General features: G+C 61.1%; 1 protein-coding gene across 3 annotated transcripts in view; it reads left to right on the top strand.

Annotated features, from left to right (window-relative positions):
- The window catches only part of CBFA2T3 (CBFA2/RUNX1 partner transcriptional co-repressor 3), a 94,276-nt gene that overhangs the window by 20,721 nt on the left and 49,450 nt on the right, over positions 1-24,105 (top strand). The window contains exon 1 of one of the 3 annotated variants that reach the window (XM_037733246.1): positions 7,120-7,191. The exons of the other annotated variants lie outside the window; for them this stretch is intronic. The gene's annotated coding sequence lies outside the window, so the exon portion shown is untranslated. Of the gene's footprint in view, positions 1-7,119; positions 7,192-24,105 lie in introns of those variants that run through there. 3 annotated transcript variants of the gene reach the window in all.

Genomic DNA, 24,105 nt, shown 5'->3' with positions numbered 1-24,105 from the left:
CCACCATGCCCAGCTAATTTTTTGTATTTTTAGTAGAGACGGGGTTTCACCGTGCTGACCAGGATGGTCTCGATCTCTTGACCTCGTGATCCACCCGCCTCGGCCTCCCAAAGTGCTGGGATTACAGGCTTGAGCCACCGCGCCCGGCCTCGTTTGTTTGTTTTGAGACAGAATCTTGCTTCGTCACCCAGGTTGGAGTGCACTGGTGCGATCTCGGCTCCCTGCGACCTCCGCCTCCCAGGTTCAAGCGATACCCGTGCCTCAGCCTCCTGCGTAGCTGGGATGACAAGCACCTGCTACCATGCCTGGCTAATGTTTGTATTTTTAGTAGAAATGGGGATTTACCATGTTGGCCAGGCTGGTCTCCAACTCCTGACCTCATGTGATCAGCCCACCTCGTAAGAGCTGGGATTACAGGCATGAGCCACGGTGCCTGGCTGCAATGCTCCTTTGTAGAGAAATCAGAAAATAGGAGAAGCAGGAAGAGTGGACATACCACCTCTCACAGCCAGCCAGGCTGCTGTCAGCCTTGGGTAGCTGAGGGCACCCCTTCAGAGCGAGGGCCAGCCACACACTGGCCACATGCCACACACTGACCTGCAACCAAGTCTTCCTTTTCACTGTGGATCCTGGACAGACCCCTAGGCCAGTGCATCGTTAAGTAGAGGTGTGGGATTCCAGATGGAGGTGCTATGATTTATTTCACAATAGCTTTTGGGTGGATGTTCGTATTATTCTATTATTATATTTGGGTGGACTTCTAACTTTCATTGTTAAAACAGTGCTGGGAACTGGCAGATAAGTCTTAAGAGTACGAATTTCTGGGTCCACTTTAACGCTCTTCCTAACTTTTGCCAAAATGCCCTGTGAAAAAACATCCCCTCTGTCCAGGGAGGGATGGAGACCTGGATGACAGGGGCCCTGCCCAGGGGCAAGGAGGCGAGGGTGATGCCACCCGGTGGAACGCGGAGCCGGAGGCCAGGCAGATGAGGGCCCCCTGTGGAGACTCCAAGAGGTGTTTCGGACCAGGCGCCTGGCCATCCCCTGCCGCAGGTGGAGCCGCCTTTGCACATCCGGGAAGGTGCCCACCCCCATGCCGCTGGTGCCCCTGCCCTGCCAGGACCCTGGTGCAGTGCACTCCCCACACAACCTCACACCACTGTCCTGAGGCCAAGCCCCAGGTCCCTCAGCCTCGGCCTTCCATGGTGCCGCCTGGAGCTTGAGGTGGGGCTCGGGTGGTGCTCTTCGTCTGCAGGCAGAGCCCCCCTTGGGTCCAGGCTGGGCAGTCTTAGCCAGGGGAAAAACTGAAGAGGCACTCCTGAGGCAGGGAAGCTCCCTGGCTTGAACCCGGACTGCCTCTGCTTAGGGTTCTTCCCTGCCTCCCGGGAGGGCTTCTGTGACCTCAGGGGCAACTTAGAGCTGAGCAATCTGCTGCCCACACCCGGTGGCCAAGGCTCATGGCCAAGGCAGGACCTGCTTGGGCCTGTGTGGGTCCTTTTCCCAGCTACCCTGGCGCGGCCACCCTCTCCCCCTTCCCCAAGAAAGGCCAAGCTCTCCCCGCATGTGACCGGCCTGGTGCCTCGCCCCCAGCTCCCTGCTCGCCGGGGACGCATCTCTGCTGCAACCCTGCTGATCTCTGCTCTTTGCCTGAAACAGAATTGAGGGGGGACAGAATCGATTTGTCAGCTGAGAGCTATTAAAAATGACTTTTATGACCGATCGCCATGTGGCTTGCAGCATCGGACTCTCAGAAGGAGGTCACGGTGAGGTTGTCAGGACACAGCTTCGGTTCTAATTGCGTTATTTATGGGACTGAAGATTCTCTGGCTTTCACACTAAACACCCACCACGGGAATGGAATTAATGTCAAATCCAGTGTTTTTCTGGCAGTAAGTATTATTTATGCATGAATACACAAGCTACTGCCCAAAAATGCCCCTCCCTGCTTTTAGGAGATGCCTCCTAACAAAAATTCCCTCTGTATCTTTATTTTTAGTTTTGAGACAGGGTCTCCCTCCATCACCCAGGCTGGAGTGCAGTGGTGGGATCACAGCTCCCGGCAGCCTCAGCCTCTTGGGCTCAAGCAATCCTCCAGCCTCAGCCTCCTGAGTAGCTGGGACCACATGTGCACACCACCACACCTGGCTAACTTTTTAATTATTTGTAGGCATGGGGGTCTTGCTATATTGCCCAGGCTGATCTCAAACTCCTAGGCTCAAGCGATCCTACTTCCTTGGCTCCCAAAGCACTGGGGTTACAGGTTTGAGGCACCAAGCCCAGCCTACTTTGTATCCTTATTAGCTCTCAAAATGTATAATAAATTCACATTGTTTGTATCAGTTGCATACTACTGATAATTATGATAATCCAGCCCAGGAAATAAGCTTTAGCAAAGGAAAACGTTTAGATCTTGACATTCCAATTGGTACATTGTTTCTTACGATAGGAGACTCAAAGGACTTTCAAAGACGAGGAGATATGAGGATAAAAGTCTGCTGGGTGGAATGGAAGGAGGCACTAGGGAGAGGGGCTGAGGGGAGACTCGGGCGCTGCAGAAGAGTCTGTCTGGGTCTGTCTTTTAAATGGCTCATAAAATGTTACTGATTTCCTCGTTTTTCTGCTGAATTTTTTAAGCTAATGGATTTTACTTTGTTAGAGTGGTTCTGGGTTTACAGGACAATTGGGCAGAAAGCACGGAGTTCCCGTCACTCTCAGGTCCCTGCACTGCACCGGGCGCTGGTGTGATACATGTGTTACATTCTGCTATCCAGACCAGCACACAATGACATGTGTCGACCATTAGAGTGTCATACAGAATACTGTCACTGCCCTGAAAATCCTCTGTGCAGTCTGGGAAAACTAGCAAAGCCCTGTCTCTAAAAGAAAATAAATAAAATTATCTGGGGCTGAGATGGGAGGATCGCTTGAGCCTGGGAGGTCAAAGGATGCGGTGAGCTGAGATCGCACTACTGCATTCCAGCCTAGGAGACAGGGTGACTCCCTGTCTAAAAAAAAGAAAAAAGAAAGAAAGAAAGAAAAACCTGCAGGCGCAGTGGCTCACGCCTGTCATCCCAGCACTGTGGGAGGCCAAGACAGGCAGATCACAAGGTCAGGAGTTCGAGACCAGCCTGGCCAACATGGTGAAACCCTGTCTCTACTAAAATAGAAAAATTAGCCGGGCGTGGTGGTGGGCACCTGTAATCCCAGCTATTTGGGAGGCTGAGGCAGGAGCATCACTTGAACCTGAAAGGCAGAGGTTGCAGTGAGCCAAGATTAAGCCATTGCACTCCAGCCTGGGCAACAAGAGCAAGACTCTGTCTCAAACAAAACAAAACAAACAAACAAAACCTCTGTGCTGTCCCTACTCACCTCTCCCTGTTCTATAAACCACTGATCTTTTTACTATTTCCATCATTTCACGTTTTCCTGGATGCTGGAGCGTTGGAATCAGACAGCATGTGGCCTTTTCAGATTGGCTTCTTAGCAGTATTCACTTTTCTTTTTCTTTTTGAGAGAAAGTCTTGCTCTGTCACCCAGGCTGGAGTGCAGTGGTATGATCTCGGCTCACTGCCATTACAACCTCTGCCTCCCGGGTTCAAGCGATTCTCCTGCCTCAGTCTCCCAAGTAGCTGGGACTACAGGCACATGCCGCCACCCCTGACTAATTTTTGTATTTGTAGTGGAGACAGGGTTTCACCATGTTTGCCAGGCTGGTCTCAAACTCCTGACCACAGATGATCTGCCCTCCAATTACAGGTGTGAGCCACCCCGCCTGGTCGTCAATATTCACTTTCCATAGCTTGATGGACCAGTACTTTTTGTCATGAATAATATTCTATTGTCTGCATATGCCACAGTGTTTTATGTATTTACCTATTGAAGGCTGTCTCAGTGGCTTCTCAGTTTTGGCAAACACCAGTGAAATTTCTATAAACATTTATGTGCAAGTTTTTGTGTGGACATAAGTTTTTAACTCATTTGGGTCAATACCGAGAAACGTGAATGTCGGGTTGTGTGGTAAGAGTGTGCGGTTTCATAAGAAAAAGTCAGACTGTCTTCCAAAGGGCTGCACCATTTTGCATTCCATCAGCAATGAATGACAGCTTCTGTTACAGCTCCACATCCCCGCCGGCGTGCGGGGTTGTCGGAGTGCTGAGTTTTAGTTATTCTAACAGGCGTGGCATGGCGTGGCGTGGCGTGGCCTTGCGGTCCCTGACGGCAAGGACTGCTGAGCATCTTTTCATGTGCTTATTTGCCAGGTCTTCTATATCTCTTCTCTGATAAGGTGTCTATTTGGCTCTCATGCTCATTTTTAATTGGGCCGTTTGTTTTCCTATTCTTTGGATTTAAGGGTTCTTTGTATATTTTAGATAACAGTCCTTTATCAGATATGTGTTTCCCAGATATTTTCTCCCAAATTTTTCCAAAGGCTTGTCTTTTCATTGTCTTCACAGCGTCTTTTGCAGAGCTGAAGTATTAAATTTTAATGAAATCCAACTTATCAAATTTTTATTTCATCATCATCCTTTTGATGTTACATTTAAAAGCTCACTGTTTTATGCAGGGAGCTGAGTGAAAATGCCATTGTTTAAGAAGACTTTATCCAGTTTTTTTGGGTTTTTCTTGAGACGGAGTCTTGCTCTATTGCCCAGGTGGGAGTGCTGCGGCACAATCTCAGCTCACTGCAGCCTCTGCCACCCAGGTTCAAACAATTCTCCTGCCTCAGCCTCCCGAGTGGCTGGGACTACAGGCGCCCATACTGTGCCCAGCCCAGAACAGTGGCAAATAGCTTTGGTATCTAGAATCCATTAGCCACCCACTCATTTTGAAATATCCATACCTATAGTGTCTCAAACTTTATATTCTTGGCAGCTGTTTAAACTTTTGTTGCAGATTTTTAGCTGTAACAGAAAATGTTTGATGGAGTCTATAGTGCTGAGACCTATTTTCTGAAGGTCAGCAATGGTGATGGCCTGGCCTCCCCTTGGACCAGGCTGGCCTAGTAGGACCCCATCTCTGCCAAATACCAGCCTGCGACCTGCAATTACCCAAGCTTTCTGGGTCCCAGTGTTCTCTGGCAAATAAGACTCATGGGGAGACCTACCTCCCAGGGTCATGGAGGGCACATGAGCTGGCCTAGTGCCTGCCCCTGGCCAGGGCCACATAGACAGTGAGTCTTACATGGTTTCAGAAGGCGCACGACGGCAGGGGAGGTGACACAGGGCAGGGATGCCTGTGCCAAGTGTTTATAAACTGCGTCTTTATTAAAACCTTGAGCTGGGCACCACTGGGGGATTCAGAAGGAAATCAGATGTGGGTGCTGCCCTTTGAGGAGGGGTATGAGGATGGGCAGAAGTGCAGCTGGCAGGACGGGAGGCTGGGGTGGTTTTCCTGAGGGCGGCAGGGCAGGGCCTGAGGCACACCCAGCACAGGTCAGAGCTGGGGCTGCCCCGGTGTGCACTGTGAGCCCTAGAGCACGGCACAGTGCCCCCCGCCTCTGACATGCCTTTCTTCTCTGCCACCTCCTGAGTTGGGAGGAGGGGGCACCGTCGGGCTAGTGCCGTGCTTGGGTTATGGGGTTGATGGCTGCAGTGGTATTTTCGGTGCCCTCAGATCTGTCACTCCTCAAATGGTTGTGAGCATCCTGTGTAAGTCAGAGACATTGCAGCTGGTGGCTTAACACCCGAAGCCTGTGTTCCAGAGAACTGAGACCACGGGTGTGCCGCTGGTGCTGGGTGAGGGCTCCTGCTCCGGGTCCAGCGGGGTTTCTCCTCCCGGGTCCTGGGGGCTCCTGCTCCGGGTCCAGCGGGGTTTCTCCTCCCGGGTCCTGGGGGCTCCTGCTCCGGGTCCAGCGGGGTTTCTCCTCCCAGGCCCTGCGGGAAGCCAGCGCTGCCACAGCCATTGTGTAGCCCCCTGCCCGACCGACTTCCCGGTGGTTCGCTGCTGAATTCTCCCACCCGACCTCACTACCACATTTTTTTGGCATTGTTACCGGCAGTGCGTTTTCCGTTCTTAGCGGCAGATAAAATAACGGTGCATCTGAAAATCCACGGTGCCTCGAGTCCATGAAGCCAGGGAGCCAGGATCGATACATTTTGAGCATAAAATCGGTAACCTCAGGCCACACACTCAACGGACGTGGACTCGCATTGCTCTGTGGGGTGGGCTCAGCACCCCTGCTCCCGCCTTGCACCATGTTAAGCACAGTCTGAAAAGCGGGAAAACGTGGATGCCTGACGTTTGTGTCACAATTTTCGTGGAGTCTGGCGGGCTTTAGACAGCACTCCCCTCAGACAGAGGCCCAGGAGCTGGAGGAGCTGGCGGGCCACACCGCGGTTAGTGACCCGGCTGACCAGACCCCTGCCCAGGGGCGCTGTCCTCCCCCTCACAGAGCCCCCGTTCTGGGTTTCCATCCCTTCCTCTGCCAGCCCAGGTGGGCAGAGCTAAGTCTATGAGAGCACGAGGGGCGTGGGAAAAAGGCCGTCCGCCGCAGAGCCGGACGGGGGCGGGTCCGGCACGTGGCTGTATCTTTATATCTGGGGATCGGGGACCTTGGGCCTTCACGTGCAAAATCCACGCGAAATGAGATGCAAAGCAAGGCCCTGCGGTGCTGGAGTTTGGGCCCTTTCTGTCTCCTAATGGAGACGCTGGGGGCCCCCGCTTGAGTCTAAGAAATAAAAGCGCGTGTGAGTTGGGGCAGGAAACAGGAACAAGGTGCCAATTTTACCGAAACGCATTAAGCAAGGAAACGCACCGGACGTGCCACAAAGTGCTTTAGGGAAAGGCGGCGGGGGCTGGGGGCCGCCGGCAGAGAAAGTCCGGAGAGGCCGGGGCAGCGGCGGGGGCGTTTCTGCCGGTGGACAAGAAACGCGCGGGATGCAAATGAATGCAAAGCGCATGCAGATGCCCCGGCCCTGGGCGGGCTTCGATCTCACCGCCCGGGGTCTGAGCGGGGGAGCGCGCCCCCTGCCGGCCGCGTGCAGAGCGGGCCCCGGGCCGGGCGCCGGGCGGGGGGCGAGCGCGGGACGGGGACGGGGGCGAGGGCGGGGCGGGGAGCGCGGGGCGAGCGCGGGGCGCGGGGAGCCGGGGGGGGGCGCCTGGAGGAGCGGCTCCCCCCACTCAGCCTCCCGCGCGGACGCCAGAAGCCCCGGCTCTAACGCTGCGAGGTCCGCGGCCGCCGACTCCTGCGAGGTGGGTGTGCGCGGCCCCCACCCGCCCGCCCGGGCCGCGGCCCGCGGCCCGCGCAGGGGGCGAGGGTGGGCGCCGCGTGGGCCCCCCAGAGCCGCACCCCCTCCACGGTGCCCGCGCCCCGCCACCTCCCCGCGCGCCACCCGCCTGCGTCTCCCGCGCCGCCCCCCGCAAGAGGCGGCGCTCCCCTCTTCCCGGCGCCCGCGCCCTTCGCTCCGCACAGTCCTGCGCCCCCACGGCCAGTTCGCAGGCCGCGCCCCGTGGCGGAGGCGTTGGTGGTGGCTCGCGGCGGCGGGGGAGCCCCTCTCCAGGCCGGCGCCCCGGGGCGGAGCTGAGCGCAATGGGCGCCGGGCGGGAGGCAGGTGGCGCAGCGGCGGCGGCGGGGGGCAGGAGGCGGAGGCGGAGCGCGCGGGGCGGGGGCCGCGGGGCCCCGTGAGACTCTCGGGCAAGCGCGCGGCGCTGGAGCCCGGCGCGGGGAGCCTCAGGCGCGGCGGCTGGACCCGGCGCTGGGCCGCGGAGGCCCGAGACCGCTCGGGGCTGCGTGAGCGCTTTGTTCCCGCGCCGGCAGCCGGCGCCGAGCCCCTGGCATGGCCCAGGCGGCCGCCCCGCGCGCCCCGGCCCCGCCGCGCGCCTGAGACCCGCGCGGCGCGAGAAGACAGAGCGCGACCGCCCCCCAAGTTGCGGAGGCTGGGACGGAGCTGGAAGGAGAAGCGCCTCTCAGACCGGGTGAGCGTGTGCGCCGCCCGCCGCCCGCCGGACCCCCGAACGTAAGTGCCGCGTCCGCCCCGCGCGCCGCCGCCGTCCCGCGACCCCACCCGCGGCTGCCGTTCCCGGATCTGCGCCGCAGCTGCGCGGAGCGCACGGGCCGTTGACAAAGTTGGTGCCCGCGGCTGGGTGGAGCCAGCCCGCTCCGCGCCCACCCATTCGGGCTGAGCCCACCCCGGGCAGCAGAGCCTGACCTGCTGGCTGCGGCGAAACTTCAGCTGGGAGCCAGGCGCCGGGCGCTGCGAGTCCTGCGGGCCCCCGTCGGGCCACCCGGTTTCTCTAACAAAAGCCCCGCGGACCGCGAGACAGGGAGCTGGGAGTGGGAAGGCCGAGGGCGGCTGGGCTGGGGAGGAGGGTCTCGAGCTCCCTCCAGCCCCTCCTCCTTTCCCTCTGCCGCTCGGTCCCTGGCGCTGCCCTGCAGGCTAAGGGTGGTCTAAGTTGGGCAGCCTGGGCCCCGCCTGGCCCTCCCTTCCCGGGGTCCTGACGACCGCGGGCCTCGGCGCAGCCCGGTAGCAGCGATGGCGCTCGCAGCCCTTGGGAAGCGTCCATCTGTGTTGGGCAGGCCCGGAGCCAGGCTGTGGGAACAGCAGGGAGGGAGGTGTGAGCCTCTGTGGAGGGACAGATGGCTGGAAACGCAGCCCTAGACGGCTGACTTCACTTACGTGGAGCAGAAGGCAGGCAGGCTGGTGGCGGCGGCTCGGAGCCGCTGGGCTCCGAACACTCTGCGGGACTGACGCTCCTCCCGCCCCTGCGCCCGCCGCGTGTGTGCTGGGGCCGTGGCCAGCCGGCGCCCACCCCTCCCTCCACCCTGTGGGCTGAGGCCGGCTGACTTCAGACCCATTCCAAGGCCCAGGAAGAAAAACGTTTCCTTTGCGGCTGGAGCAAATCTCGTGCTCCTGCGGGAGGGGGCTGATCTGTAACTGTCCGGCCCGCTGCTGTGGCCCTGGCCAGGGTGTGGCTTCTTGGCGTTGGCCGGCCGGGGGTGCGTTTCCTCTCCGGGAGCAGGAGGAACAGGAGGTTCCCAGGGCAGCCACCTCGGAGGACCAGTTCGGCCGGGGATAAGGGTCGGGGGCCAATTATTCTGTGTCTGGCGTTGCTGTTCAAGTTGCTGTGAGGCTGGGAAACTTCTTGAGGCTGGGACTCCACTGCCTCTCCCAGACCTGAAGGGGTGATGGCTGGGCTTGTGCTTGTCCGACCCTCACCGGCCCCCTGGCATGGCTTTCCCAGCCCTCGGTTCCTGGGCGCACTCGGCGGTGGAGGGCTGTTTCTGTGTACCTCCGCGTCAGCTGCGCCCTTTGCTGGTGCTGCAGTCAAACTTCCACGGGGCCAGACGGGCAGATACTGTGGGCACCGGGCATGGGGAGGGTCCTAGTCTCTGAAGCCGACAGCATCGTGCCTGAAAAGCCATGCTATTTGGGACTGTCCTGCTGGGCAAGTGGCCACTCTTCCACAATGAAAGGGAGACAGAAAGGAAGAAGCGCCCAGAACAGGAGGAACAGATGTGGCCCCAAGTGCTACTGGAGAGCGTATTGCATCGGGACCAGCTTCCCACAAGCTCCATCTCTCCTGGGATGTGCTGGGATCTAGTGACGAGGGAGAAGGAAGTTCACATGAGTGGTACGTGGCGCTGGGCCGTGCTGTTGCCACCGTTGAAGCCAGGGCCGGTCAGGGGGAGGGCTTCCCCCAGACACCTCCCTCCAGAACCCTCTGTGGCTGCGGCGGCCACATGCCAGTCCCCAGCTCTTCCCCTGCCACCCTCCATTCTGGTAATTCAGTTACCACCTCCAGGAAATCTCTCTGGTTTGGCTCCACGCATTTTCATTTCTGCATGACTGGAAGAAATTAATTTTTCTCCCTACGTGAGGATCTGGAGATGCTGCTGGCAGGCTGGGTCACTAATCCCCAGAATCCCAGCCCCCAGGGCTGCACCGGAGGGTGTGAGGTGGGTGAAGCATTTCCCTGCCAGCTTCTGGAAGCATCCTGGGGCTCTCCGCTGGCCTCCCCTGCTGCACCGTTAGCAGGTTGACTTGGGGTTTTCTGGTTCATCCTCAGCCTCCCACGGTGCCAGGGTGAAAGGATGGTGGTTGGATTCAGTGGATCTGAATTTCCTTCCCAGGCAGGGAGGCACTAGAAACTACCTCAGCATGCCCCAGTGTGTGTGTGTGCCACACCGGTGTTCAGACCCTGAGCGAGGGAGCTGGACACGGCCGGTGTCAGTGGCACCACAGGTGAGGTGCTTGCGTCTCCATGGGGCTGCTGTCCCGGCTGGCGCTGGCTGCACTGCCTGCCTGTGGCCTGTCTCTCCTGCTCACAGGGTGGTAGAGCCTTCCTGAGTGGTTCCTAAGCCTACAACAACAGCGCTGGGGCTTACCCATGTCCCTGTAACACCCACGAGGGACGTGGGGCGTTCCCCATCTTGGATGCCTGGAGAGCTGCCGCCACTCCACAGGTCATGCGAGAGCCAGTCTGACGGCGGCCTGCAGCGAGTATCCCCAGGCCCCTGCCCAGCCCCATCGGGCCCCTGTCCAGCCCCGAGCAGGCGTTCCTTGGCCTGTGCAATCGGTCCCTGGCCCCAACCTGCCAGGCCACATTCTTAGAGCTCCTGAGCACCCCCAAGGGGCTGGGGGACCTGGTGGCTGAGGGCTCAGTCATGACTCCCAGTCAACACTGTTAAGTGAGAAAGCCCTCACCTGGACACAGGCCCCGGGGCCCATCTGGGGTCAGGGCCCTTGTGGGAGAACTTGACTTCTGCCCTACCAGGGTCATGGAGGCCCAAGGCCAGCTTCGTCCCAGCTGCTCTAGTCCTGTGCCTTTGGCCAGCCCCACCTGTGCTTCCCGCCCTGCTGTGTAGGGGGTGGGGTGGTTGCCGAAGCCCCTCCGGAGCTGCTGGAGCTATCGTCACAGACATGCTGTCCACTGTTCGTAGAAATCCACATCCAGGCAACCAGTGTCGCCTCCTGGGCTGGCCCCAGGCCCCCGGGGACGGGAGGGACCCAAAGTCTACAATTTGTCAATGCAAGAGACTGGCTTTGCCACCACTTCACTTACAGGACAAAAAGTGTCTGTCCACCAGTGCTCATTTCTGGAGCACGTGTTGATCAAACACCTACTCCGTGCCAGGCAGGGGCAGGGGTCCCATGCTGTGAGATGCACCCAGGCATGAGCTTGATCCTTACGGCAGCCAGCCATGCAGGCGGGTGCCACTGCCGCCCCACTTTCCCGTTGGGGAAGCTCAGGCCACAGAGCTTCCCAGCTTGCCGCGTAAGAGCTGCCGCGGGTGGGCGCCACAGGGCTCTGACTCTGTCACATCCAGGCGGGCAGGCCCCTGGAGCTTCCCGCTGAGTTCCGCAGGAGGGCCAACGTGGGGGCGGCTGGGAGTGGGCCGGGCCCCTGCAGAGTCCCAAGCACACTGTGGGCTGGGAGCTGCTGCCTTGCAGGTACAGGACGGGGGTGGGGGGAAGCAGAACTGCCGGGTCCTGGTGGGGGCGGGGGCTGGAGGCCGCCAGAGGGCAGCAGGAGGGAGGCTCACAACAGTGTCACCATCCCTGGTGTCAGGGTCTGGGCCAGGCTGGGTGGACTCCACGCCGTTTGCCCGGGGCTCAACCTTGCGGCTCAGTCTACCTGGGAATGCCTGCGTCGGTGAACCACAGCCCAGACCCTTTCCTGGGGGTTTTCGTCTGCACCCACTGACTTTCCCATGCAGAGTGAGAAGGTGTGGTTCTGCTCTGTGGTTCCTGGGGCCGGGACCCCTTTCAGAGACCTCAGTTAACAGAGTGCAGGGCTGCGCTGTGGGAACAGCCCACCCGCCACGCCTGGGAGGGCCGCCTTCGCCAAGAGCACATACAGGCAGGCGCTTTGCTTGTCTGGAAAAAACTCCTGGAGTGGAAACTGCCCTTGTAGCATCAGTGGAAAAGACGCGGGCGGAGACCTGGCACTTGGGCTGGAAACTGGCGGGGAGGGAAGTGATGATAGTTACTTCCTGGTCCCCACTTCTGAGCTTGCAGCTTTGCCTGAGGGTGGGAGCGGGGATTCAACCAGCAGAGATCGGTTCCCGCTGTGCTGTGGCAATAAAACAGAAGTTCAGACTTCTGCTCATTGTAATTCCTGGGACCTCACTGAGAGCCAGATGTCACTGGGAAGGAAAACAAAGATGAATTTGGCCGTAATAAGGAAGATGTCTCCGGAGCCGAGACGCCAGCAGTACGGCCTGCAGCTGGCCCAACTCTGCTCCGGGCCGCCTGCCTCCACCTTCCCACGGTTCTGCCCGCTGTTGGGTCTGGGCTGCTCAGAGCGTCCTTTGCTGCCCTGAGGCTGGGGTCATGGTGGATGTGGCTGGAGGCAGTTTGGGGAGGAAGTCCCGGCCCCAGTGCAGTCTGTTTACTGGGCAGAGAAAAGTCCACATCGGGAAGGCAGTGGGTGGGACCAGCCGGTGACCAGGATGGGAGATGCCCGGGAGACGCCCAGGAAACGCCCCGGGCTGGTCAAGAGGGCTCCTGTGCACCCTGTGGCTGCAAGGTCACAGGCGGAGCTCATGAGGAGATCCCTGCCTCGTTCCCGGCCTCTCTGAGTACCCAGGAAAGCCAGGGGGCAGCCGAGCCAGCAGAGGAGGCAGCTCCCGCTGCAGTGAGGCCTTCTTACAGGTGGGGAGGGGCTCCCCACCAGGGCCAGGGGTGACTGCAGACCTCTGCCCTGTTCTCGGAGGCAGTGGGGAGGGGGATGGGCAGCCCCTCGGCTGCTTCTAGCCCCCACCTGGGTCCGAGTCCCCTCCCAGCAGCTAGGTCACCTGCAGCACGTAACGCTTCCCCTCTGCCTCAGATTTCACACGCGAAATGCAGTCAAAAAAGGCATCTACCCCTTCGGGCTGTGATGAGCAGGGAAGGGTCTGTGTGTGTCTGGGCTGAGACCGTCAGCCTCATCCCCTTCCTGGGGGGATACCCGGTGGTGATCTCGGGCTCAGTGGTGGGAGTGGCATCAAGCCAGCTCTGTACCCAGGCCCACTTCTCTTCAGGCCCCAGAACAGAAGCTCACTGCTGCTCCTGTGTCCTTTGCAAAATGGGGTGGTCCAGAGAGACCCCCTGATGCTCAGACCTCTGCACAGCCCAGATACCAGGCCTCAGCAGGGACAGCTCGGGAGCTTGGGGCCAAGCCTTGGGGTCCTGTGTGCACCAGGCCACCTGCAGACCCATTTACAGACACATTTACAGGGCTACGCCCTGCCAGAGGCCAAATTCCCAGTTGGGAGCTGAGGCCACCTGATTTGGGCCATCCAGAGCCTGGGTATTTGTGCACTGCCAGGGTCTCCACGCAGCTGTAGGAAGCTCTCACCAGCCCTGGGGATTCTTGGGCACCCCCCCTTCCCTCAGCCACCACCCTTGACTCCACAGCCTCACCCCACCCAGCCTGGATTCAGAGCTCAGTGGACCCCGGGCCCTTCCACCCAGTCTCACTGGCACCACAGACATCAGAACCCAGGACTGTACTGCACTGGCCAAGGGTGGCGTTGGGTCTTTGGGCTGTAGCTGGGCCCGAGTGGATGGAACAGGTGTCTCAGGTGCTGGACCCCACGCATCCCCACGGCTGATGGCGGCTTGCAGCTCCACCACGTGGCCTTCAACTCCCCTAAATAATGTGTCTTCTCAACTTCAGAGGTGGAGAGGGCAGGGCCCACCCCTCATGCCTCCTTCACGGCACCTCTGCCTCCCCTACCAGGCCCTGTGGATGGCACCAGCGGGTAGGCAGTGAGGCCAGACAGGTCTCCATTCCTCTGGGCCTCCGTGTCCCCGCCTGTCCCTCAGGGGGGATGGTCAACACCACACACAGAATAGACCGGCTGGGTGTCTGGCTGAGACCCTGGCCCTGTGGGCTGCTGTGTCCCCTCCGTGCCCCTTCGGCCAACCTCCTCCGTCAGGGTCCAGCACTGCTCATGCCCAGAAGCTGGGACCCTCCAACAGGGGTCCTGGGAGCAGAGTGGGCGGGAATGTGTGTGGAGCGTCTGTCGGCCTGACCCGTCCTCTCCCGTGACCTGAGCAGCCCTGCTCACGTGTGCCTCTGTGTGCTGAGGGGCAGCCGTTCCCACGGGAGCTTTGGCATGCTAGGGAAGAAGAGACGGGGCAGAATTAATGTTATATAATATTATTTAACCCAGTGTGTCCAAAAGTCATTATTTCGACATGCTGTTTCTTGAAGCGACCGAGGCATTGTATCTAGGCTCTCGTGGGGGCAGCGTACTCCTTGGACTCACCGGGGTCTCGCCTCTGCCTGCCCGTGCCTGTGGCCACCGCACCACACAGAGCAGACGGACAGGGATTTCACCAAGTGATGCGCACGTGGCATCTGTAACCGCCGTGGCTATGGGGACGCAGACGTGGGCAGGCACTGTGAGGCGTGCAGTCTGGGGTCCTGCCCTGGGGGAGCTCCATGCAGCCCTCAGGAGTCACCAGTGAGTCAAATGGCAGGCCACAGGGCAAACCTGTGGAGAAGAGGTGGGCCACCAGCACCCCAGGGCCCGGCCTGTCTCTGGGTGTGTGGACTTCGGGCCGAAGTGACAGCTCCTGATCCTGGCTCCACACCGTCGACCTCCCAGGACCTGGCCCAAGAGACCATTCTCTTTTCTTTCTTTCTTTTTTTCTGGACGGAGCCTTGCTCTGTTGCCCAGGCTGGAGTGCAATGGTGCAATCTCGGCTCACGGCAACCTCTGCATCCAGGGTTCAAGTGATTTTCCTGCCTCAGCCTCACGAGTAGCTGGGAGTACAGCACACACCACTGCACCCAGCTAAATTTTTTTATATTTTTGGTAGACAGTGCTTTGCCATGTTGGTCAGGCTGGTCTCGAAATCCTAACCTCAGGCGATCTACCTGCCTCCACCTTCCAAAGTCCTGGGATTTCAGGCGTGAGCCACCCTGTCTGGCCTCCTTTTCTCCTTTAGAGTCAGGGTTTCTGTTGCCCAGGCTGAAGTGCAGTGGCGTGATCCTGGTTCACCGCACCCCGAAGCTCCCAGACTGCTGCTTCAGCCTATAGAGTGCCCGGGACTACAGGTGTTCACCACCATGCCCAGCTAATGGTTTTTAAAAATTTTTTTGGTAGAAACATTGGCCAGGCTGGTCTCAAGCCCCTGGGCTCAAATGATCCTCCCGCCTCGGCCTCCCAAAGTGCTGGGACTGTGGGCGTGAGCCACTGTGCCCGACGTGAGCCACTGTGCCCGGTGTGAGGGGCCGTTTCATGGTCGTTGAGCCCAGCACCAGGACGCTGCTTTCCTGGAAGTGTGCCCTACCTGTTTGCCGGGATGGGGAGGCGGGGGCCATGGAGGGGGCCGCCTGGCGGGCTATCTCCGTGACACCAGCCCTGAGGTCATTGGGCCAGGGCCCTTGTGGGGGATGCACATGCAGGTGCCTGCGTGTGAAGTGTATGTGATGGTGTGCACATGTGTGCACGCTGTGGTGCATCGCGGGGTGAAAGCAGGCCCAGGAGAAAGCTAGGTGTACAACGTGGCTGTCCAAAGTCACAGGGCTCCCCACAGCCGGCCTCAGAGAACGCTCCACAAACGATCAGCGCCTTGGGGAAGTGCTCACCCTCCCAGACCCTCCTTCCCATCCTCTCTGTACTGTGGCCCCGTGAGAGCTTTTATAAAGCATGAGCCAAGACGCTGGGGCTTACTGGGGCCACAGCACCTACATCCAGCCAAACCTGCCTGGACCCAGAGACCACACTGCCGCAGGACCAGGGTGAACGCAGGACAAGCAGAGGGCTGAGCCGCAGGCCATGCCCCTGGCGTCTGCTCACTCTGCACCTCGGGGCCAGCCCATGGCCCTTTGTCACCTCTGGCTCATCCTTGGCACGAGGAGAGGCTTCTGCCCAGGAGACCCTTGTGTTGGAAAGGTCACTGCCTCAGACCCGTCCTTGTGGGTGTGGGCCCCTCCCACCCCTAAGGGTGTGCTTGTGTCTCTCGGGAGGGCCGTGTTTGCAGCAAGAGGGTCTTTCAGCTTCCGCTCACTCCAGCCACCGTCCTCCTGGGCCCTGACCTCCACCCACCTGGTTTCCAACGTGGCCAGGCCCACAGAGCCGGGGCTGGGTCTCAGCAGTGCCTCCCGCCACCTGCCTGCAGGCAGCCCCAGTAGACGGCAGCAGGGCACCTGGAAGGGAAGCTGGGCCCCATCTCATTTTTGAAGTATCCAAAGTTAGGGAAGGGACGGCCCAGCCCGGCTCACCACTCCTGGGCCATTAGCAGCTCAGGTGGGTCCCTGGCTGGGAGGAGGTCAAGAGGTCATGAGCTTCCTGCCTCACTCTCGCCCACTTTAATTGTGGGAAAAGATACAGAATGTTTATCATTTTAAGCATCCTGTAAGCTTCAGTGGTACTAGTGCGCTCACAATGCCACGGGACCCCCACCGCCAACCGGCTCCCAAACATTCTCATCACCCCAAAAGGAAACCCCACTCCTGCTGGCCACCACTCCTCCCCTCCCCAGCACCCACACTCCCCGTCTCTGTGAACCTGCCTGTTCTGGACACCTCAGATGAAGGGGAGGGGGACCGGGCTGCGTGTGGCCCTTGCGTCTGGCTCTGTCACTTGGCTCCCTGCACTGGAGTCTGGGGGGAGCCTTCTTCCCTGTGGCTGAGGACTCCACTGTATAGAGAGACCCTGTTTCATGTGTCTGTTGATGGACATGTGGGGTGCTGCCCTTTGTGGTCATGGTGAACCATGTGTTCAGCAACTGTGGGCGCTGGTAGCTTCTGTGTGGACCAATGTCCTCATTTGTCTTGGTTGGATTCCTAGGAGAAGTCCCCAGCTCACCTGGTGACTCTGGGTGTAATTTGTCCACAGGGATTCAAGGGATAAATGCACAAGAAAAGCGGCTGTCCTGGTGGGCAGGGGGCTTGGTGACGCTGTCACCGGGTCTTCCCGCAGGCCCCGAGAGCCGCCTCCCCACACCTCCGACGGGGCGGTGCGCTGGCCCCGGGGTGCGTACAGTTGCTGAGGTCGCAGGCTGGTTCAGGGCCACCTCCCCACACCTCCGACGGGGCGGTGCGCTGGCCCCGGGGTGCGTTCGGTTGCTGAGGTCGCAGGCTGGTTCAGGGCCGCCCAGGGTTGTTTGCACAGCCGCGGCCAGGCTGCCTGCAAGCTGCTGTCGTGTTTGATTCATCAAACGGTGGTGGGACCTCTCCAGCAGCTGCTCTCTGGCCGCGTGGCTTGTGCCAGATTCTGGACCTGGTTTCTCTGCTACCCTGCCGCCCCTCCCAGGCCCATCTTGCACTTGGCAGCCAGATGCGTCCCGTTAAGGGCCAGTCCCAGCTCCCCAGGGATGGAGCTGAGGTCCTCATGGGGCCTCCAAGACCACACACGCTCCCCTCCCATCCGCCACCTGCCCTGCTCCACCTGCCTCGCTGCTGCCCACTGTGTGGGCTGGCGGCAGTACAGGGCCTTTGCACTGCTGGCCCCGGGCCTGGCATGCTCCCCCCACACCTGCACGGCTCCCACCTTCCCTCCTTCAGCTCTTGCTCAGACGTCACCTTTTCAGTGGCTGCCCACCACCTACCCACCCGTGCCCCTCCCCACTGCTGCGTCTCCCAGCCTCGGCCGGGGGTCTCATACGTTTGCACGGTATTCCCGGGCTCCCCTCTGAGGGCATCCCTGTGGGCCAGGAGTTTCATCTCTCTCCTGCTGCACCTGACACAGGAGGCTCAGGACACAGGCAGCCCATCTTGCCTGTGGGGCAGTCCCCAGCACCTCACCGGGTGGGTGACAGAGCCCAGGGTTGCCCTCGCCTGTCAGGAGAGGGCTGTTTGCACCATGGCCGGGCTGCCTGCAAGCTGCCGTCGTATTTGATTCCACAAACAAATACATCTCCTGTGTTCACTTTCCAGCCCTGGGGCTTGACCATGGGTCTTGCTGTGTAGGGGCAGCTGGACGTTGTGGCCACAAAGGCAGCTTGGAGTGATGTGACCCCTCAGCAGATGTGTCCTCGGGCCCACTCCACCTCATCAGCGGCCACAGCAGCACTCGGAGCCCTCAAGGCCAGGGGGTGGGAGAGCATCCCCTCAACCACAGGGTCCCAGAAATGCCCCCTCCAAGAACAGCTGTGCCACACATCAAGTACGTTTCTGCCCAGGCCCCAGTGCTGCCAGCAAACCACCCCAAACTCAGAGGCATGAGGCCACCCTGGCGGTGCTCAGAGACCCTCAGTCCAGAGTCAGGCGGAGCCCCATGGTGGCCGGGGTCTCGGCCAGGTAGCCTTGGCGGCTGGGGCTCAAAGGCTTGGCTTAGGGGTGCCAGAGGCTCCGTCAGCAGCGGTGGGTGCCAGGTGTCACGCTGCCTATGGACAGAGGCCTCCACGAGGCCCTCCGTGTGGCCCCCACTTCAGAGGACGTCCCATGCTGGGCAGGCTTCCCCAGGTCAGCGTCTGTACCTTTTCTAAGCTGACCACATAGTGTCACGAGGCGCCTCTCCACCGCGGCCTTTGCAGCCCAGTGGGAGAGGACCGATCCCACGTTCTGAGGGAGCAGGTGGGAAGTCTGTCTGACCTGAGTTGGGGTCAGCGAGAGCAGCCTAGGAGGTGTGGGCTTCCCGGGTGAGGGACAGCCAGCTGGGCCTCCGGGGCCTGGGTAGGAGGAGGTGGGAGGGGATAATCCCAGGCAATGCTGCCTGCCCAGCCTCCTTCTGTGACAGCTGAGCCCCTACAGCTGCCGCCCAGCCCTGCCCACCATGGAGGAGCACAGAGATGAGCACCTGCAGGCTCCATGCCAGGCTGGTACCTGGCTGGCATGGACCCCATGGCCAAGGCCGCTATCTCCCTGGGTGCCCAGCTCTGACCTCATGATGGGTTGAGAGACTGTTGGGGAGGTCCCTGGAGAACAGATGGAGCCTGTCCCTTCCCCGGCCCCTCCTCCACCCCGTGGGACTCGGACACACAGGTATCCTGGTGTGGATCCACCGAGACCGTCACCATTTCAGTCTCCACATCTGAAAACGTTGCTCTTAATGTGCAGCCGCTGCCTCGGAAATTCAGTCCTTCCCTCCTCGGACCTGCCGGTGGGGGGCGGGCACAGGGGACGCACTGGAGCTGCGGGGCCTCACGGCCTGGCTGCAGGGGGCTCAGGGTCAGGATGTGGCTCCAGGAGGAGCTGGGGCCCCTGTGTCTGGCTGCCTCGCCACAGGCGGGGGTCCATGCTGTCTGGGGAGGTCCGTGCCCTGTGACGTGAAAGGCTGCACCTGAGGGCGGGACGGGACGCGGCTTGTCACGTGGAGCTGGCCCGCAGGCTGGCATCCCTGAGCCCATTAGGCAGTGATTGTGCTCATTCATCTCCTTGGCAAATAGGGATTGGCGCCTGCTGTATGCTTGGGGCTGCTCCATCTGGGAGAAACAGAGATGAAGGCAGGGGACAGCCTCCCCAGGGCCACAGCGGTCAACGCCAGCTTCTCTGATCAAAGGACGTGGAAGTCAGGCCTTCAGGACAAGGGAGGGCCGTGCCCGCCAGGCCCTGAGGCAGGAGTGTGCCCCCACCTCCAGGCCCAGCAAGGAGCCTTGTTTCAGAGAAAGGGGATGAGGGCAGGGAGGTGGCGGGGGCCAGATGGGCCGCCCTGCTGCTCTGAGCTGAGGCACAAGGGCTTCGGGGTGGAAGGCCGTGGCTGCCGTGGAATGCCGTTCACACTCCCGGGAGCCCCGATGCACCGAAGCGCTAGCCGCTTAGGAGGGAGGAGTTCCCAGCAGCTCCTGGGGTGCACGCCTTCGTCCAGCTCGTCCTCGGGAAGATCCTGCCCGCGGCGGCTGCACGGTAGGGCGGCACTCACCTTCGCCGTCCTGGCACGACGCTCCTTATCTGACCCAGGTCCACCTGGTATGATGCACAACAAACCGTGTCACAGCCCCAAGACGTGGCCCGGTGACTGAACCCGAGCAGGAGAGATGGGAAGAGAGGTCGCTCGACCTCAACCCCCGAAAACCACAGCACAGGGCAGAGCAGACCCCGGCATCTCGGAGATGAGGCCGGGACAGACGCCCCCAGCCCACAGCACACCAGGTCCCTGGGAGCACTCGGGGGCCCTCCACTGGTGGATTGCGCAGGTTCGTCCCCTGGACTTTGGAGGAGGAATTTGTCACATCTGTCAGGTGCCGGAACTCCCCTGCATGGAGCCCAGGTTCGTTCCTCGCCTCTGGGAACAAGGCTGGGCTGTTGGGGGCACAGCCGCCCTCGGAAGCTGACTGCACGGCGGCTGAGCAGGCTCTGCCCAGTTTCTTCAGGGTCTGTCCCTCCTGGGAATTCACTTACTAGCCGCACTGCACTGGATTAACCCCTTTCACAGGTGGAGAAAGTGAGTCCACCCAGCGCCCACCAAGTGCTCCCTGCAGAAATCACGGGGGCCTCCCTCACCCCATGGAGGTGACCTTCCAGGGGCCGACGAGATGCTGTCAGCTTGAGGCTGCGGCCTGTGGGAGACGGGGACGCCTCGTCCCCCGAGTCCTGGTCCTTCTCAGCCTCTCTTAAAAATCATTGTAAACACGTTCACATGGGCTCTGACAAGTCAAGGACAGCGTGGTGACCCAGGGCCGGCGCGGGGAGGACCCTGCGGTGACCCAGAGCCGGCGCGGGGAGGAGGCACGGTGACCCAGGGCCGGCGCGAGGAGGACCCTGCGGTGACCCAGAGCCGGCGCGGGGAGGAGGCACGGTGACCCAGGGCCGGCGCGAGGAGGACCCTGCGGTGACCCAGAGCACCACCTCATCCTTGCTGACTGGGGTTCCCCATCTGCAGCCTGGAAAAGCCCACGGGGGCAGTTCTGAGCCCTGGGAGAACACGTTACCAGGCTCCCCACACGCAGGGGCTCCCGGCGGGCAGTCTGGCCAACAGTGAACAGAGGGACGGTCCTGAAGAAGTGGGAAGCCCACGGTGACCGCGGCACCCTGGAGGAAGGAGCGCATCCAGCTATGTGGCTGCCGGCCGCTCTGGAGCTTCTCCCAGCCTGTTTCTCCCACTGTAAAGTGACCCCTGTCCCCACGGCTAGCTTCAGAGCCGTTCTGCCAGGAGGAGAGTAGCCCTCGGGCACTGCCTGGCACAGGAAGGGCCTCCTCCTGGCGGAATGTTCCCTGGGGGCTGTTCTGACACAGCCGCACCACCCTCGGGCCCCTGCAGACCTCCTGGAAGCTCCCCCGGAGCCCTGGGTGCATGAATCAGGGCACCCGGAAGGCCCGCTCAGGAGGTCTCCCCAGCAACTGCCACCCCAGCTGTGGGTGCACTGTGCCTGCGTCTGGCCCATCTGCCTGCCTGGCACCTTCCCAAGACCGGGGGCTGAGAGAAGACCAGTCAGGGCAGGGCTAGAACCCGGGCCTCTGCCCACTGTGGACACGGCTTGCCGCTGCAGGGTCAGGGAACGCCGTGTGTAGGATGAGGCTGTGCTGTGTGACCCTGAGCGGGCCCCTGTCCTCTCCTCTGGCTCCCCTTTGGGCTGGTGCTGACCTGAGACGCCTTGCAGACACAGCAAGCCCTGGAGCTGGCCACAGTGACCGGTGGCTTCTGGTGTCTTTAGGGTCCGTCCCTCAGGTCTCACTGCCTGACTGCCCTGTCATCGACCCTCGCAGCTGATGGGAGTGTGACTGTGACCTTGGTAGAGCAAGTGCTCAGTGAGGTGGGAGGAGATGGCAGCAGCCTCCATGGCCCAAAGCTGTGGGCAGCACTCGCCATGACAGCCCCTGTCAGGTCTGAATTTAGCAGGTGGTTCCCTGCACCTGCTCAGCCCAGGCGCCTGCCTGTCCCCGCTGGGTCTGACCAGATGGGACACAGCGCACTCCACATTAGCATAGCCGTTGTGGCTCCCAGGGAATGGGGTGATGGCAGGGCCCAGAGAGGCCAGACCTTCACCCAAGCTCACTGGGACTCAGCCCAGCGGGTGCGCCCCTCCAGTGCAGCCATGACCAGCCCCTGCCGCGGGGGGTCCTTGCTTTAGGCCTGGCTGGGTCACTGTGACACTGCCTGACCACGCCCCACCCCCAGCCCCACCTGATGGGGTCCCTGTGCGCCCTCAGCCTCAGGCCCCAGGAGTCTAGGGGTCTTCCCGGTCCTTGCACTGTGGTGATCTGTGCTTTGAAGTCCTGGCCAGTAAGCCTGGGCTCCTCGCCGGGCCCGCCGTGAGGGAGGACAGTCCTGGGGGTGGGTTCCGCATTCCGGCCTCCCCCAGAGCCTCCCCAACCTAGAAGGTGCCGGCATCTGGCCCAGGAGCCCAGCGCCTGCGTTCCAAAGCCGACCCCCATGTCAGGCCCTTCCCACGCTGACAGCAGGTGCAACAGATGCTGAGCCGAGCTGTGGAGGAGTGAGGCTTGGCCCTCCTCCCCGGGCGCGCTGCTCGGGGTTGGGCTGTGCGGAGCCTGCAGCCCCTTCACAGCTCGGCAGCTCCTCAGCTCACAGCAGGAAGCATGCTTGCTGCTCAGACTGGTTCAAAGGCCGCAAACGGCTCTTCCGACGGCAGCGGGTGTTGTGGGTAACACGGCTGCCAAGGCCCCCTCAGACTGAGGTTTCTCTACAAGGTCCCTGAAGCTCAGGGAACCTTGAGGCAACACACTCAGCCTGGAGGCCTGCATGGAGGGGACGCAGGCGGGGGCGGAAGCCCCGAATCCTCACGTTTGCGGGAAGAGGAGGTGGTTCAGGTCCCCCCGTTTCACAGTGAGAACGCTGAGGTCCAGCAAGGCCGGCTCACTCACCCACACCAGTGGACGCTGACTTCAAACCCAGAAGCCGTGCCCCCACTTCGTCAACCTGCAGCGAGGTCTCAGCACATCACAAACTTTCCTGCGTGTCTCCCTCCATATTCAACACACTGGGGAGACTTGGGGTGATTGGAGAGAGCCGGTGGGGGCCGGGCAGCCGTGGAGGGGAAGGCACGGGCACTGTGTGGAGCCGGCTTGTCGGGGTCGGGTACGGCTCCGTCCACCCCACGGTACACCTCTCCAGCCCTTTGCTGCCCCGTCTGTACAGTGGGAAGAGTGAGGTTCACGTTCTCGTCGTGGTCATATTACAGAACAGCCTTCTGGGAGGGCCATAGGGTTAAATGAGTATTTTGTCAGCCACGTGAACCACGCAGGGGCGGAGCCTGTGCCAGGGAACACTGGTGACGCTGTCTCCGAGGTGGGGACAGGACTCCAGGAAGGGGCCGTCCACCACCCTCTGACCCTGTGGCTGCAAGCTGGGACCCGGCCAGTGGGAGGGATTTGCCCCGGAATGGGCGCGGCGTGGTCCCTGTCCAGGTGAAGGTGCATTCTTGACCCCGCCCTCAGGAAGGCCCTGGAGCCCAGCCCTTGTGTGTGGTGGGAGAGGCGGCTGCTGGAGGAATGTCAGCCTCGGGCACCAGCATGGCGGGGGCCCTAGGGTGGAGGCTGCTTCTCTGTGCCTCGAGGGGCAGACAGCATCTACTGCCCCTGCGCACGGAGCGCCTCCCGCGCGTCGCCCACGCCGGTGGCCAGGGCAGACAGGATGAGCGCAGCACTCCGCCCTCTTTCCCACCGAGCAGTACTGGGCTTCCTGCGGAGCGTCCTCGCCCTGCTGCTGGACAGGACTGTCACTCTGGCTCTGAGAGCCCAGCCGGCTCTGGCCACCTCTGCATCCTTAGGCTGCAGAATCCTAGGGGAAGAGCAGGGCCAGCTTCTCTGGGGGCTGTTTTCTGGGAGGAATGGGGTGCCCTCTTGGGTGAAGATGACCCTCGGGATGCCCTTAGAGAGACCTGGGGCACCCCCACCCACAGTGTGACGCTGGCCGGCCCAGCCCCTGAACCCAGCTCCCCGGGATGTCCTCGCCACCCCACACATTTGGTGGCATCAACACCAACCCTGAAATCAGAGCCCGGGGTTAACAGCTCACCTGGTCCATCCCCGTGATTTAACCTGGGACAGGCAGGTGCCTCTGTGGCCTCAGCTTCGACATCTGTGAACAGGGAGTCAAAACGTTCCGTGCAGAGGGGTCTGGGTGAGGCGGGGAGAGGCGTCCACATTCCCCACGTAGACGCTTATTGAACCGAGCGAACAAATGGTGTCCTTACCACAAAGGCCGTGGCGCCTATGGAGGGCGTCCCACGTGCCCCCGAGGAAGCAGGTTCAAATGAGGGGCTGCAGCCACGAGGCACCCAGCACCTCAGGTGTACGGCTCAGTACATGGAGCTGACACGATCCTCATTC

The sequence above is a fragment of the Cebus imitator genome, unplaced genomic scaffold (assembly GCF_001604975.1).
Source record: "Cebus imitator isolate Cc_AM_T3 unplaced genomic scaffold, Cebus_imitator-1.0 Scaffold509, whole genome shotgun sequence".
Taxonomy (NCBI): Eukaryota; Metazoa; Chordata; class Mammalia; order Primates; family Cebidae; genus Cebus; species Cebus imitator.
The sequence above is the reverse complement of the archived record's forward strand: the minus strand, read 5'-3'. Positions and strand labels throughout refer to the sequence as shown.